The following is a 12,592-nucleotide window of genomic DNA, read 5'->3' as shown; positions in this document are numbered from 1 at the left end:
TGATATACAGATAATGCTTCATGATCTATAGATATCAACATTTGGAGAGTTGCAATGAAAAGACAATTTCTGGAACATTCTTGATGGACAATAAAGAAAGAAAATCTTACCACCAGCAGAAGTTTAAGAAGGACATGTGGATATGTTTTGTCTATTAAAAAATGAACATATGTAAGTATATATGATTATTTATAGGCTATAGCTAATGGTTTGTCAAGGTGGTCAGGAATATAATGGCATATCAATGACAATGATGTCTAGGGAAAAAGTGGATAGGCCTCTTTGAAGAGGCAAAAATGTGAAGACGCCTTTGCTCCATGTAAACATTCACAAATGGGGACCTCAGCAGAAAAGGACTTTAACTAACATGTAGTTTCCAAGTCACCGCTGTAATTGCCCAGTGGGCTCATGAACAAAGTAACCATGGAAGCAGGGAATGGAATTACTCATGGGCTCAACAACATGGATTCCCACCAAGGCTGACTTAGCTAAGGCCAGCGCTTTGCGCCCAGTCTGACAACAGTAGAGATTGAGTCTCTGCCGTGGCACAATCATTAAAGTGATAAGCCTGTGACATGTTGAATACCTTAGACAATTTCTATCATGAAAAGAACAGTTATTCAGTGGAACAGACTAACTATTCTTAGTGGAATAAACACTCTCAATATTGGTTCACTTTACAGGAATATGACACCTCAACCAATACTACCATTCATAGACTTAACCAGTGCCTTAAAAAAACATTTTAATGTTTTATTTTTAAAAATTTTTTTAATAATTTCCATTTTTTTAATTGGTTATATATGACAGTAGATTGCATTTATGCACTTTGATATATCATACTAGATGGGACAAAATTTCTTATTTTTCTGAATGTACATGTTGTGGAATCACACTGGTCATGTAGTCACTTATATTCATAAAGCATCAATACTTTCTTTCTACTATCCTTCTTATCACCACATTCCTTCCCCTTCCCTCCCTTCACTTCACTCAACCTAATCTAAAGTAACTCTATTCTTCTCTACTACCCCCCGCACACCTTACTATGAATTAGCATCCACATATCAGAGAAAACATTCAGCCTTTGGTTTTTGGGGGATTGGCTTATTTCGCTTAGCATGTTCTTCTCCAACTCTAATTGTTTACTGGTAAATGCCATAATTTTATTTTTCTTTAAAGCTGAGTAATATTCTATCCAATATGTATGCCATATTTTCTTTATTCATCAATTGAAGAACAACTAGGTTGGTTTCATAGTTTACTATTGTGAAATGAGCTGCTATAAATATTTCTTTAACACAATGCCTTTATTTTTATGTGGTGCTGAGGATCGAACCTGGGTCCTGCCCTTGCTAGGCGAGCGCTCTACTCCTGAGCCACAATCCCAGCTCCTGCTATTTGTTTTTTTGATGCTAAGTTTTTGAGTTCTTTATATATCCTAGAAATTAATGCATTATTGGGGGTGCATGTGATAAAGATTTTCTCTCAATGTGTAGGCTTTCTACTCACATTATTGGTTGTTTGCTGAGAAAAAGCTTTTTAATTTTAATCCATCCCATTTGTTGATTCTTGATTGATTGATTTATTTTTTAGCATTTTTTTGAGTTTTGTTAAGGAAGTCAAGGCCTAGACCAACATGGTGAATATTTGGGCCTACTTTTTCTTCTATTAGTGTAGAATCTCTGTTTTAGTGCCTAAGTCTTTGAACCACTGTGAGTTGATATTTGTGCAGAATGAGAGATGGAGATTTAATTTCATTTTGCTACATAAGGATTTCCAGTCTTGACAGCATCATTTGTTGAATAGGCTATCTTTTCTCCAGTGAATGTTTTTGGCACCTTTCTCCAGTATGACATAACTATTTTTATGTGGGTTTGTCTCTGTTCTCTATTCTTCACCATTGGTCTACAATTCTATTTTGGTGCCAATATCATGCCATTTTTGTTACTATAGCTCTGTAGTATAGTTTAAGGTCTGGTATTGTGATGCCTCCTGCTTCACTTTTATTGCTAAGGATTGCTTTGGCAATTCTGGGTCTCCTATTTTTCCAAATAAATTTCAGAATTGATTTTTCTATTTCTATGAAGAATGTCATGTTTTCTATGTAGCATTGATTCTGATCAAAGAACTCACATTGCAACCACTGAATTGCAGCAATGGGTTCCTGCTGGCACCATTCACTGGTCTTACCATTTCCCAAACATCTTAAAGCAGCCACAGTGATTTAAAAAAAAAAAAAGTGTTATAGTTTTTTTCAAAAACTCAGTTCTAACCCCAGCAAATTGGCTATAAATTTTGGAGCTGGGTAATGTCCTCCAGGAAGCCATACAGGTTCAACATCCAGTTTATGGTGCTGTTTTGCTCATAGCCAGTTTTCATAAGTTCATGTCTAGGGTTGGAATTGGGAGTGATCTGAGTTACTACTACCAACAGTGATTGACTCAAAAATTTGTGCTTTCACCAGAACATATAACAAGTCTATTGAACTGGAACTGAATATTGCTGCCTGACTATTTAGGATCCCTATACATCTGAAAGCGCACCTATGAGGCATGCTACTCTACTGACTGGGTAGACTAATCCTGATTAGCAAAGGAAAATTAAACTAAAAGTGAGGCATGCCAATGTCTCGAGTATCAGCCATCATTTAGTATTAGCATACCTGTGTTTAAAGTCTGTTAAAAACTACAATAACTACAAATATGCAAGACAGCTAACAGTCCAGAAACCTCAGAAATGAATGACTGTGTCACTGCACTCTACAAGGAATCACAATCAGTTGAAGGACGTGAAAAGTGCAAAAAGAATATTGAATATCCACCGCACAAGTGTGGTGGACACTTGTGCTTAATTAAAGTTTCATGATTTATATCTTAAAATTCACGTTGAAGATAAAGCAAGATTTATTTTAAGAAGTCCAGTAATGAACTGAAAATCATGACTAGTAAGTAGGAGATTCTGGAACATGACACCTGACTCATGTCACATTAAAAAACTGGTGGTAATAGGTACAAAAGCAACTATTTAGGAGAAAATGAAAGGAGTTTGATTCATTGTGGGGTAGGGAGGGAGAGCATGGGAGTAGGCCCAATTCTCCATAGAGAAGAGGGGTGGGAGGGAAAGGGAAAGGGCAGGGGATTAGCAAGGATGGTGGAATGTGATGGACATCATTATACAAAGTACATGTCTGAAGACTTGAATTGGGTATCAACATACTTTATATACAAACAGAGATGTTAAAAATTGTGGTATATATGTGTATTAAGAATTGTAATGCAAAAAAACAACAAAGTACATGTATAAAGGTATAAATTGATATGAACATACTTTATATACAGAAATACAAAAAACTGTGCTATATATGTGTAATAAGAATTGCAATGCATTCCACTGCTGTCATGTATTTAAAAAAATAATAAAATCAATAAAAAAAAAAAAGAAAATGAAAGAAGTGTTTTGCATGACTTCTTATTGCTGTTTGCTTAGCATTAGCAATTAGAAATGGCCAGTTATGAAGTGGCTGCCAAAAGCTTGCAGGAGCCACTAAATGCATTGTAATTCTCCCTCTGTTTGTTGTAATAGTCAAACCACAGACTTCTATGGGGACTGGATTTAAGTGCGAGGACAAATACCAAATTAAAAGAGTCCCCTGCAGAGTCAGACACCTAAATGTCACACAATTGGTGATGATATAAAAAACTCATAGTAAAAGACCTTTTAAAGGAGATTCAACAAATCATTAGAGATTGAAACTTCCCCACTTCTAAAAGCCCGAACATCTCACTGCCTTCTATCATCACAAGCATGAGAGCCTCCAGGGTTCATTACACTTACACGGCTCCATAGTGAAAATGACATTATGGGTTAATGACTTTAAGAGTTAAGAGAATTGCTGAGCTATATTTTTCAAGGCAACTGCGTATGATTATTACATAGGAATGGTTTTCATATGTTTTAAACTACTCATGGAGAAAAATGAATTGGAGAAGGCTTATTGTTTTTTTTTTTTTTTTTCATCAAAATTATTGTCTGGATTCATGCCAGCAGTTTTCCATATAATATTAAGCAGCACTCAACTGTACAAAACTAATGTCTTGACCAAGAAAAGGCAACTAAATTCAGGCTATGGTTATTTTATCAAAGTTCCCTGATCACTGGGTCTTAGTGGAATTTGAGTTCCATGAGAGAATGCAAGAGACTAAAATTATGAAGATAAGTAGATGTATTACCTCCAGCCACCTACTTAAACCTGTTTGCTTATTTGTGAAGCGAATGTTTGTTTACTCTGTCTCTGTACTTTTCCTATGAGGAAGAATTCTTTATTCATACAAGATCCACTATATGAGAATTCTATGTCTATGCATTTGTTAAAGAATATATTTCTTTAAAAGATGTGCTACTAAAAAGCAGTATAACAGTACTAATTTAAAAGTTTTTAAGCATTAAGAAAGAAGCTTTGAAATTTTAGTTTATTACTCCTTTACATTTTCTACCGGTTTTACAAAGGGGGTTCAAATTTCCCAAGGCTTTGCGGCTACTGTGAGATATAACCAGGATCTCAAATACACATACTCTAAATTTGGAGATTTAAAGTAAATTTCAAAACATTGATGTAATTAAAGAACTCATAAAAATATACTATTAAAATTGAAGCTAATAATTTACTATAATAAATTCAACTTATTTTTCACATGTCTTTGTTTGCCGTTTATTGAATAGTTATCATACTGACTTCTAGATTCTTGTCAATGACTTCAACACCTTTACTATGAGTTTGTTCTAATTAAGAGACATTATTGAAAAATTCCTAAGGGTACTGGTGAAAAACTGATAAGTGAGTTAATGAAGGATCACTTGGTTTCAAGTAGTGAAACTTCCCACTCAGATTAAAAATACAAGAACATAAAGTACAAACAAAGTTCTTCAGGTTTAGAACAGAAAATAAAAGTAGCAGCCAAGTCAGAGTACATGTGTTTCCTTTTCAAAACCTGGCCTTTCAGTTCTGATTATTACTATTATTTTTCCTTAAAGTGCATTTTTGTCTTCCCCATGGGAACAACTTACTCTGCTTCACCATGCACATGGGGAAAGGTACCTGTCTCACTCATTGTTAGTCCATCTATACTCCATAACCAGAGGTACCAAAAAAAATCAAATTGGGAAAATTTAAGGATCCAACAAAGAACAACCTAAATTGCAAATTGTTCAAAGAGCATTTGGGAAGCCAGGTGATGTCTATCTTTCAGTTCTAGCTAAACAAGTACAGTCACTAATAGAAACAGAACTTTCTGAAATCACTCATAGGGATGAGGTGTTATGGTTTGGATGTGAGATGACCCCAAAAGCTTATGTGTGAGACAATGCAAGAAGGTTCAGATGAAAAATAATTGGGTTATAAGAGTCTTAACCCAATCAGTGAATTAACCCCCTGATGGGATTAATGGGTGGTAACTAAAGTCATATAAGGTATAGCTGGAAGAGGTGGAATCTGAAGACATGGCTTTGGGGTATATTTGTATTTGGCAAGTGGAGACCTCTCTCTCTGCGTTCTGATCATCATGTGAGCTACTTTCCTCTGCTACGTTCTTCTGAAAAGATGTTCTGTCTTACCTGGAGCCCCAAGAAATGTAGCCTACTGTCTGTGGATTGAGAGCTTTGAAACCATGAACTCACAAATAAATTTTGTAAGTTTTGTAATAGAAAATACAATGGAAATTATACATATACTCAGGTAGAACTCTTAGTGAATATATTGTTCAGGATGTGCCATAGGATATAGTGTATGTAATGATATTCACCTAAAAGCAGTCCACAGATGCTCACTTGATTTGTTATATTTTTTTCCTTGAATAAGTCCAAAATTCTCTGGAATAAATTTTAGTGGATCCTTAAAAGATTATGGTTGTTGCATATTAAATTTTATCTTTGTTCATTTTGACGATTTTCCTCCTCCTAAACTAGAGGTCCAAAATCAAATGTTTTCTGGAACCAAGAAGTAGGATAGCAATTGGATCAACCTGTTTTAATGTGTGTGTCACATATTGAGATCATGGGATACAAATCAGGCTGAGTAAAGCATATCGATAGACCAAATCAATCCCCCACTTCTCACTATCTTCATTCTGAAGAGTGATATCCAAGTTGAATTTCTAATTAAGTCCATTAGACTATTTTTTTTATCAATATAGTCAGTTAAATAGGAGAGAGAGGTAGTATTGTAACAAAAAATAAAATTCTCAGCAATCCTCAACAAAATAGATGCAGAATAGCAAATATTGGAGACTAGTATATTCCAGGCTTCCATGAAATATTATTTTATTCTCCTTTTCCAAAAAATATGAAAAGGCAAGAAAAATGCACACCCACAATTGATTTTCTTTTCAGAGTCACACAAGCACATTTCTCCTTTGAAACTTCTTGCATTGTTTCACATGTGAGTTTTGGGGGGACAGCACATCTAAACCATAACAGTAGTCATTTTCAAAACTTCTTTTTAAAATTGCCCTTTCAAAAAAATCTAAAAAATACTAAGACCAAAATTTACACTCACACCCACACACACACACACACACACACACACACACACATCCAAACAAGAATTGTTTATCAACTTGATATAGATTGAATATATCAATTTCTCAGTCTTGGTCTATTTTTCTCATATCCATAAATAGCATCACATAGAAAGGGTCAAAAATTCAAACTGTTCATATTCTGTTGACATTTGAGTAGTTAGAAGGGCCATTTACTATGCTTGGTGATTACTCATATAACTTAGTTTGTAAATTTAAAAGCTTTAGATGGATAACTAAAGAAAGTATTCTTAATATGTAATATTTCCTTAACAAATAGACTTATTTCTTCTCCTTAGGCCATAATTAATATGTGAAAAAATGAATTCTGATTAGATACTTTTGGTCTATACAGGAAAGGCAAGAAAAATTTTTAAAAAGGAATTAATGACATTTTTCTCTAAAGTATATGGTAGCCAGGGGGTCAAAAAAGGTGAAAGATACACAAATAAATAGAGAAAAGTGGAGGATAATACGCTGTCACAGCCTGAACTCATTTCTGCTAATTTGAGAGATTGTTTCAGATGATGACTTCAAAGGCCTCCTGGTGATATTCAAGTGGACCATTTAAGACAGCTGTGATATCAGAAATCCAATTTTAGTAGAGATGAGACCTTTATATTGCAAGGACTGTTCATGAACTCTAAGTTCTCACAGTCACCTTTTCTCTATTCAAATGAAATTGCCCTATTTCATATTGAGATGTCAGGTGCGCAACTCATTAAGTACATTGCAAAATGCTAATAGGATCCTTTTAATTAAAGTTTCTCCACATTGGACAATTAAGAGTTCATGAAGAACATACCCAGATAAAATTCTTCGTGATATTTAGCACTAAATCCCATATTTATTACTGTAATGAATAAAAAAAGACAGTACTATGAAAAGTACAACTTAACTCATTAATATTGTTATAGCTTTTATAATCCTTCTTATTTGGCATTACCTAATCCAGGTAAATTGAATGTCATTTCCAAATTTACTACTACAAAAATAATACTGTGTTTTGTTTCTTTAACTCACTGATGTATTTCAAATAATCAGTGTGTTGTTGTTTGTTTGTTTGTTTGTTTGTTTTGATTGGAAAAAACTCCAGGGGATTTCCACTTATAATAATATTTAGAAACACAAGTAATTTTAACTACAATTATTATATAAGAAATACTATTCAATGGGTACTGGATATTTAAAAACTTTTGCCAATAAATTTTACTAGTTATTTTGCATTTTTGATTGATTTAATTCTTACAAAAATCCTATTAATTAGATATAATTTTGTTTTACATTTTATTGATAGATTAAGTTGCTTGAAGTCATTATGCTCTTTATGTACACAGCTGTAAATAAAATCCAGACTTTCATCTCCTGTGGTTGCAGCATGTTGTTATTGTTATATCTGCTGCCTTTTTCAATTCACTTACATTAGAGAAGGAAAACAGAGATGTAGCATCTGCTTTCTGATAATGCCCAGAACTCGAGGCACTGGAAGGTTGATGATAAGAGTTTAAGTTTTCTCCATACAAATTGCTTTGTGGTTGCAAGATGAAATCATAACTGTGAAAGATGTCTTGACAACTGAAATGAATATCTGCGAAAAGGTAGGTAGACAGCATGTGCTTCTGAATGTTTTACCCTGAGAATGACACAATGACATGATGTGATATTTTGTCTGGAGCTGAAAAATGAGAAATTATTAACAGACTTAGAGAAATTTTTATGTGAAAAAAAGATAGACTTAGTATCTAAAAAAAAACTAATTTGAAAAGAATAAAAAAGGACAGATGAACTATTTCCAATTAAAGGAAATTAAAGAAATACCTGATCACTGATGTTATCCTTTTATGGCAGGAATAATTACTACAAAGAATCTCACTGGGTCAGTTCACACAATGGGATCATGGACCACAGATTAGGTTCAAGTATTAAATTAATGTTAAATTGTCATGAATTGATAACAATATGGTAGTCACATTAGGAAATATCCTTATTCTTAATATGTGGTAAAATGTGAACTTGGCAGATGTACAATCTTGATATAAAAACCCTTCCTTTTCTCTTGGTATTTTAAAGATTTTTTTTTCTGTTTTTCAATGAATGCAATGCCTTTTATTATAAAATTTGCTACAAGATGTTCCTTTGAAAACAGTCTCACTCTCCTTTCCAACCCCACCTTTGGTGACATTACAAATTTTCTCTTCATGTTTGGACACTTTTTTCCATAATTTATCTAAAGGATTTTACTTTTCATTTATCCTTCTTGACTCTGTTGATTTATAACTCAATAGATTCATGTAATTCAAAGACCATATTTCTCCAATGTTTTCTTTCCCATCCTTTCATACCTACTTCTCAGAACATTCTATTGTGTCCAAATTGTCTCTTATCCTCTTTTATGTGTCTCCCAGATTTTTCTTTTGTCTCTCAAGTTCAGTCTGTCTCTTTTTTAAAATCTCGTCTTCCATTTCCTAGACAATCTTCTGAAAAACCCAAACTGCTCTTCAACACTTACATTGAGTTTATAATTTACTCTATTGTATTTTTAACTCCTAAAGCTTCCATATAATTTTTTTTTTTTTTTGCAGTAAACTGGCACAATTACTCAGAGATTGTACCTATCCACTTCTTCCTTTGCTCTGCTTTCTGGGCCATGTTAATTACAATTTGTTTTTTATTAGATTCTGGATTTTTTTCATCCAGCTTGCCACACACACACAAGTGCACAGTGCACGGGTATACACACATACACACACACACACACACACACACACAAACACATACACACAACACTTTGAAGCAAAAACTATGTTCCAGTGGATTGTCTTAATCCCCTAACTCCCCAGTCTCAGAGACAATGTTGCCTTTAGTTCTGGTCTCATCAATAACTTTTAAATTTATTTCAAAAAATTTCTCTATCTCTTCATCCCCATTGGGTCTCCATGTTATTCTCAGGGGAAGTGTTTTATTCTATGATATTACATTGTGGATGGACATGGTAATAATACTTTATTTTAATGAACTGATTTTATAAAAATATGGTTGATACTTTGACCATAGGTATCACTCTACATGTAGAATTATATTGCTGAAATAAAACAATATTACAATGAGCTTAGGTATGTTTTAATTTAAAATATCTGATCTTGTTTCACATATTTAGAATATTAAATTTCATATATCAGAAGTATGAAAAATAGAGATGTGATATGTAAAACATTTGAGTGATCTTCTGTCTCATACTGAGAGTTCCATAAATGATGGCGAGGTGAGATACTCAGGTTTAACTTACTGTTTGGAGAGAAAATCAATGAGAAGTGATGTTTATAATAGCTGAGGCTGGACATAATGGCACTCACCTATAATTCCAGCTACTCTGGAGGCTGAGGCAGCAGGATCTCAAGTTTGAGGCCAGTTTGGAGTCTCCAATTTGGAGACTCTGTGTCAAAATAAGAAATAAAAAGGGCTGGAGATTCCCTGAAGACCTTAAAAGAGCGTACTACAGGGATACTGCTACATCGATGTTCATAGCAGCATAATTCACAATTGCTAGTCTGTGGAACCAACCTAGTTGCCCTTCAATAGATGAATGGATAAAAAAAATGTGGCATTTATACACCATGGAGTATTACGTAGCACTAAAAAATGACAAAATCATGGAATTTGCAGGGAAATGGATGGCACAAGAGCAGATTATGCTTAGTGAAGCTAGCCAATCCCTAAAAAACAAATACCAAATATCTTCTTTGATATAATGAGAGCAACTAAGAACAGAGCAGGGAGGAAGAGCAGGAAGAAAAGATTAACATTAAACAGAGACATGAGGTGGGAGGGAAAGGGAGAGAAAAAGGAAATTGCATGGTAATGGAGGGAGACCCTCATTGTTATACAAAATTACATATAAGAGGTCGTGAGGGGAATGGGAAAATTAACAAGGAGAGAAATGAATTACAGTAGATGGGGTAGAGAGAGAAGATGGGAGGGGAGGGGAGGGGGGATAGTAGAGGATAGGAAAGGTAGCAGAATACAACAGTTACTAATAGGGCATTATGTAAAAATGTGGATGTGTAACTGATGTGATTCTGCAATCTGTATTTGGGGTAAAATTGGGAGTGCATAACCCACTTGAATCTAATGTATGAAATATGATATGTCAAGAGCTTTATAATGTTTTGAACAACCAATTAAAAAAAAGAACCCCTAGGTTTAATCCTGAGTACTATAAAAATAACAACAACAATGGAAACTTGTCCTGTAAACACATTTTTATCAGTTTTCAAGGTAATATCCATTTGCTTATTTGGAAAAATTTGTCATTTAAAATCTTTATAAATCATGGGCATGAGAAAATTCAAATGTGTCTTTGATATTCTACTTTTCCTCCGGATAGAAATTCTGATGGATTCAATTGCAATGGTTTATTTTTCACTCTCTCCTCAACTGATCCCATTTTAACAGAGTTTAAAATATGTTTAGTTGTGCTTTTATAAATCTTATATGCATCTTCAATTGTATCCTGTTTGACTTTTGGAATTCTTTTTGCCTCAAATCCACCTATCAATAATATCCCCCAGTAGCTTGAACAGGGTATAAGCCTAAACTCTTGAGTTCATGGAAATGTTAAGTCCCTGATGTGCTCCTTCTATGTTACTTACATCCTCACATTTTACCTCACAAGTATATAAAGAATAATTTTCAATTAATAATCAAACTCACAAAAGGCATTGCTGTCATAATTCTCAGTGTAAGCATTTTTAAAAGAAGAAAAAAAAACCTCTCAGAGGTAGTTTATATCTAGATGCATCAAAATGAAGACAAAAGAAAAAGGAATTCATTAACTTAGTTCAGATTTTTTCCATCTACACTTGTTTTCTCTATATAATGTCACTTGGTTTTGATTGATTCATTCATTTAAAAGATGTTTTGAGCTATTTTCATCTTTAGTGCTCAATGCTGTGCATACTGTGGCAAGCAAAACAAGATCTCTCTTCACATGCTTGCTTCAATGTGTACTTAGTGGAGGAGGCAACCCAAACCAGCTAAACAAGTACATATAAAGATTTCTGTTCTATTCATATAAATATACTTGAATAAATAATAAGAGTTAAGTGAGATGGAAGGGATTGCCATTTTATAAAGGCTACAACATATCAAAATCGGCTCTCATAGGGATTCAGTGAGCTATAACCTGAGAGCTACAAGAATCTATTAAGTCATGTGAACATCCATAGGGGGTCCCAGAAGTTGGGGCAGCATATGCAAATGTCCTTATGGAGCATTCTGCTTGATATGGATCAAAAGGACAAATCTGATCTAAATATAGAGTGGAGGGGAGTGCTTCTAAGTAAAATTAAAGTAATAATAATAGGCCAGAACATTTTACTTCTCTGAAGATCATGATAAGGAAAGGGAAGTCACTGATTAGTTTTAGTAGGGTGGAATGTGATGCAATTTCCTATTTAATATAGCAATTCTCTAGATAAGAAATAGTGTTCTGGAGTACCAGAGTGGAAGCAAGATGCAGGGAAATTTAAGAATCCCAGTACAAAATCAAAGTAGTTTCAAATGAGGGAGAAAGCAGAGAAGCTGATTGTAAGAACAGAACAGGCCACTAAACTTACATTTTATTAAATAAGCTACTATAAGAGGTAAGTACTACTATTCATATATTTTCTGATGACTCTCAATTTGCACAGATAAATAGAAAATTTAAAAGGGAATTGCTGATTAAGACTAATTCTTCAAAACTGAATGTGAACAATTATTTCCTGTCATTTTATCACTTTTGCTCATACTCAAAGAGTATTAACTTGTTATTTTAATTAATTAAAATTTATGTGTAGGCCTTTCAATATATAATTTCTAGATTATTTCATAAAACATAAAGAGTTACACTACTTAAATACTGAGAAGATATCTGTGTTAATGGCACACATGTAAGTATTAATGCTAATGTTGGAAAAAATATTGTAAATACTGAGGTGGAAAACAATATACTGATATAAAATTATTTTTCAGATACA

The sequence above is a fragment of the Callospermophilus lateralis genome, chromosome 5, assembly GCF_048772815.1.
Source record: "Callospermophilus lateralis isolate mCalLat2 chromosome 5, mCalLat2.hap1, whole genome shotgun sequence".
NCBI lineage: Eukaryota > Metazoa > Chordata > Mammalia > Rodentia > Sciuridae > Callospermophilus > Callospermophilus lateralis.
Note: the sequence above shows the minus strand (reverse complement) of the source record.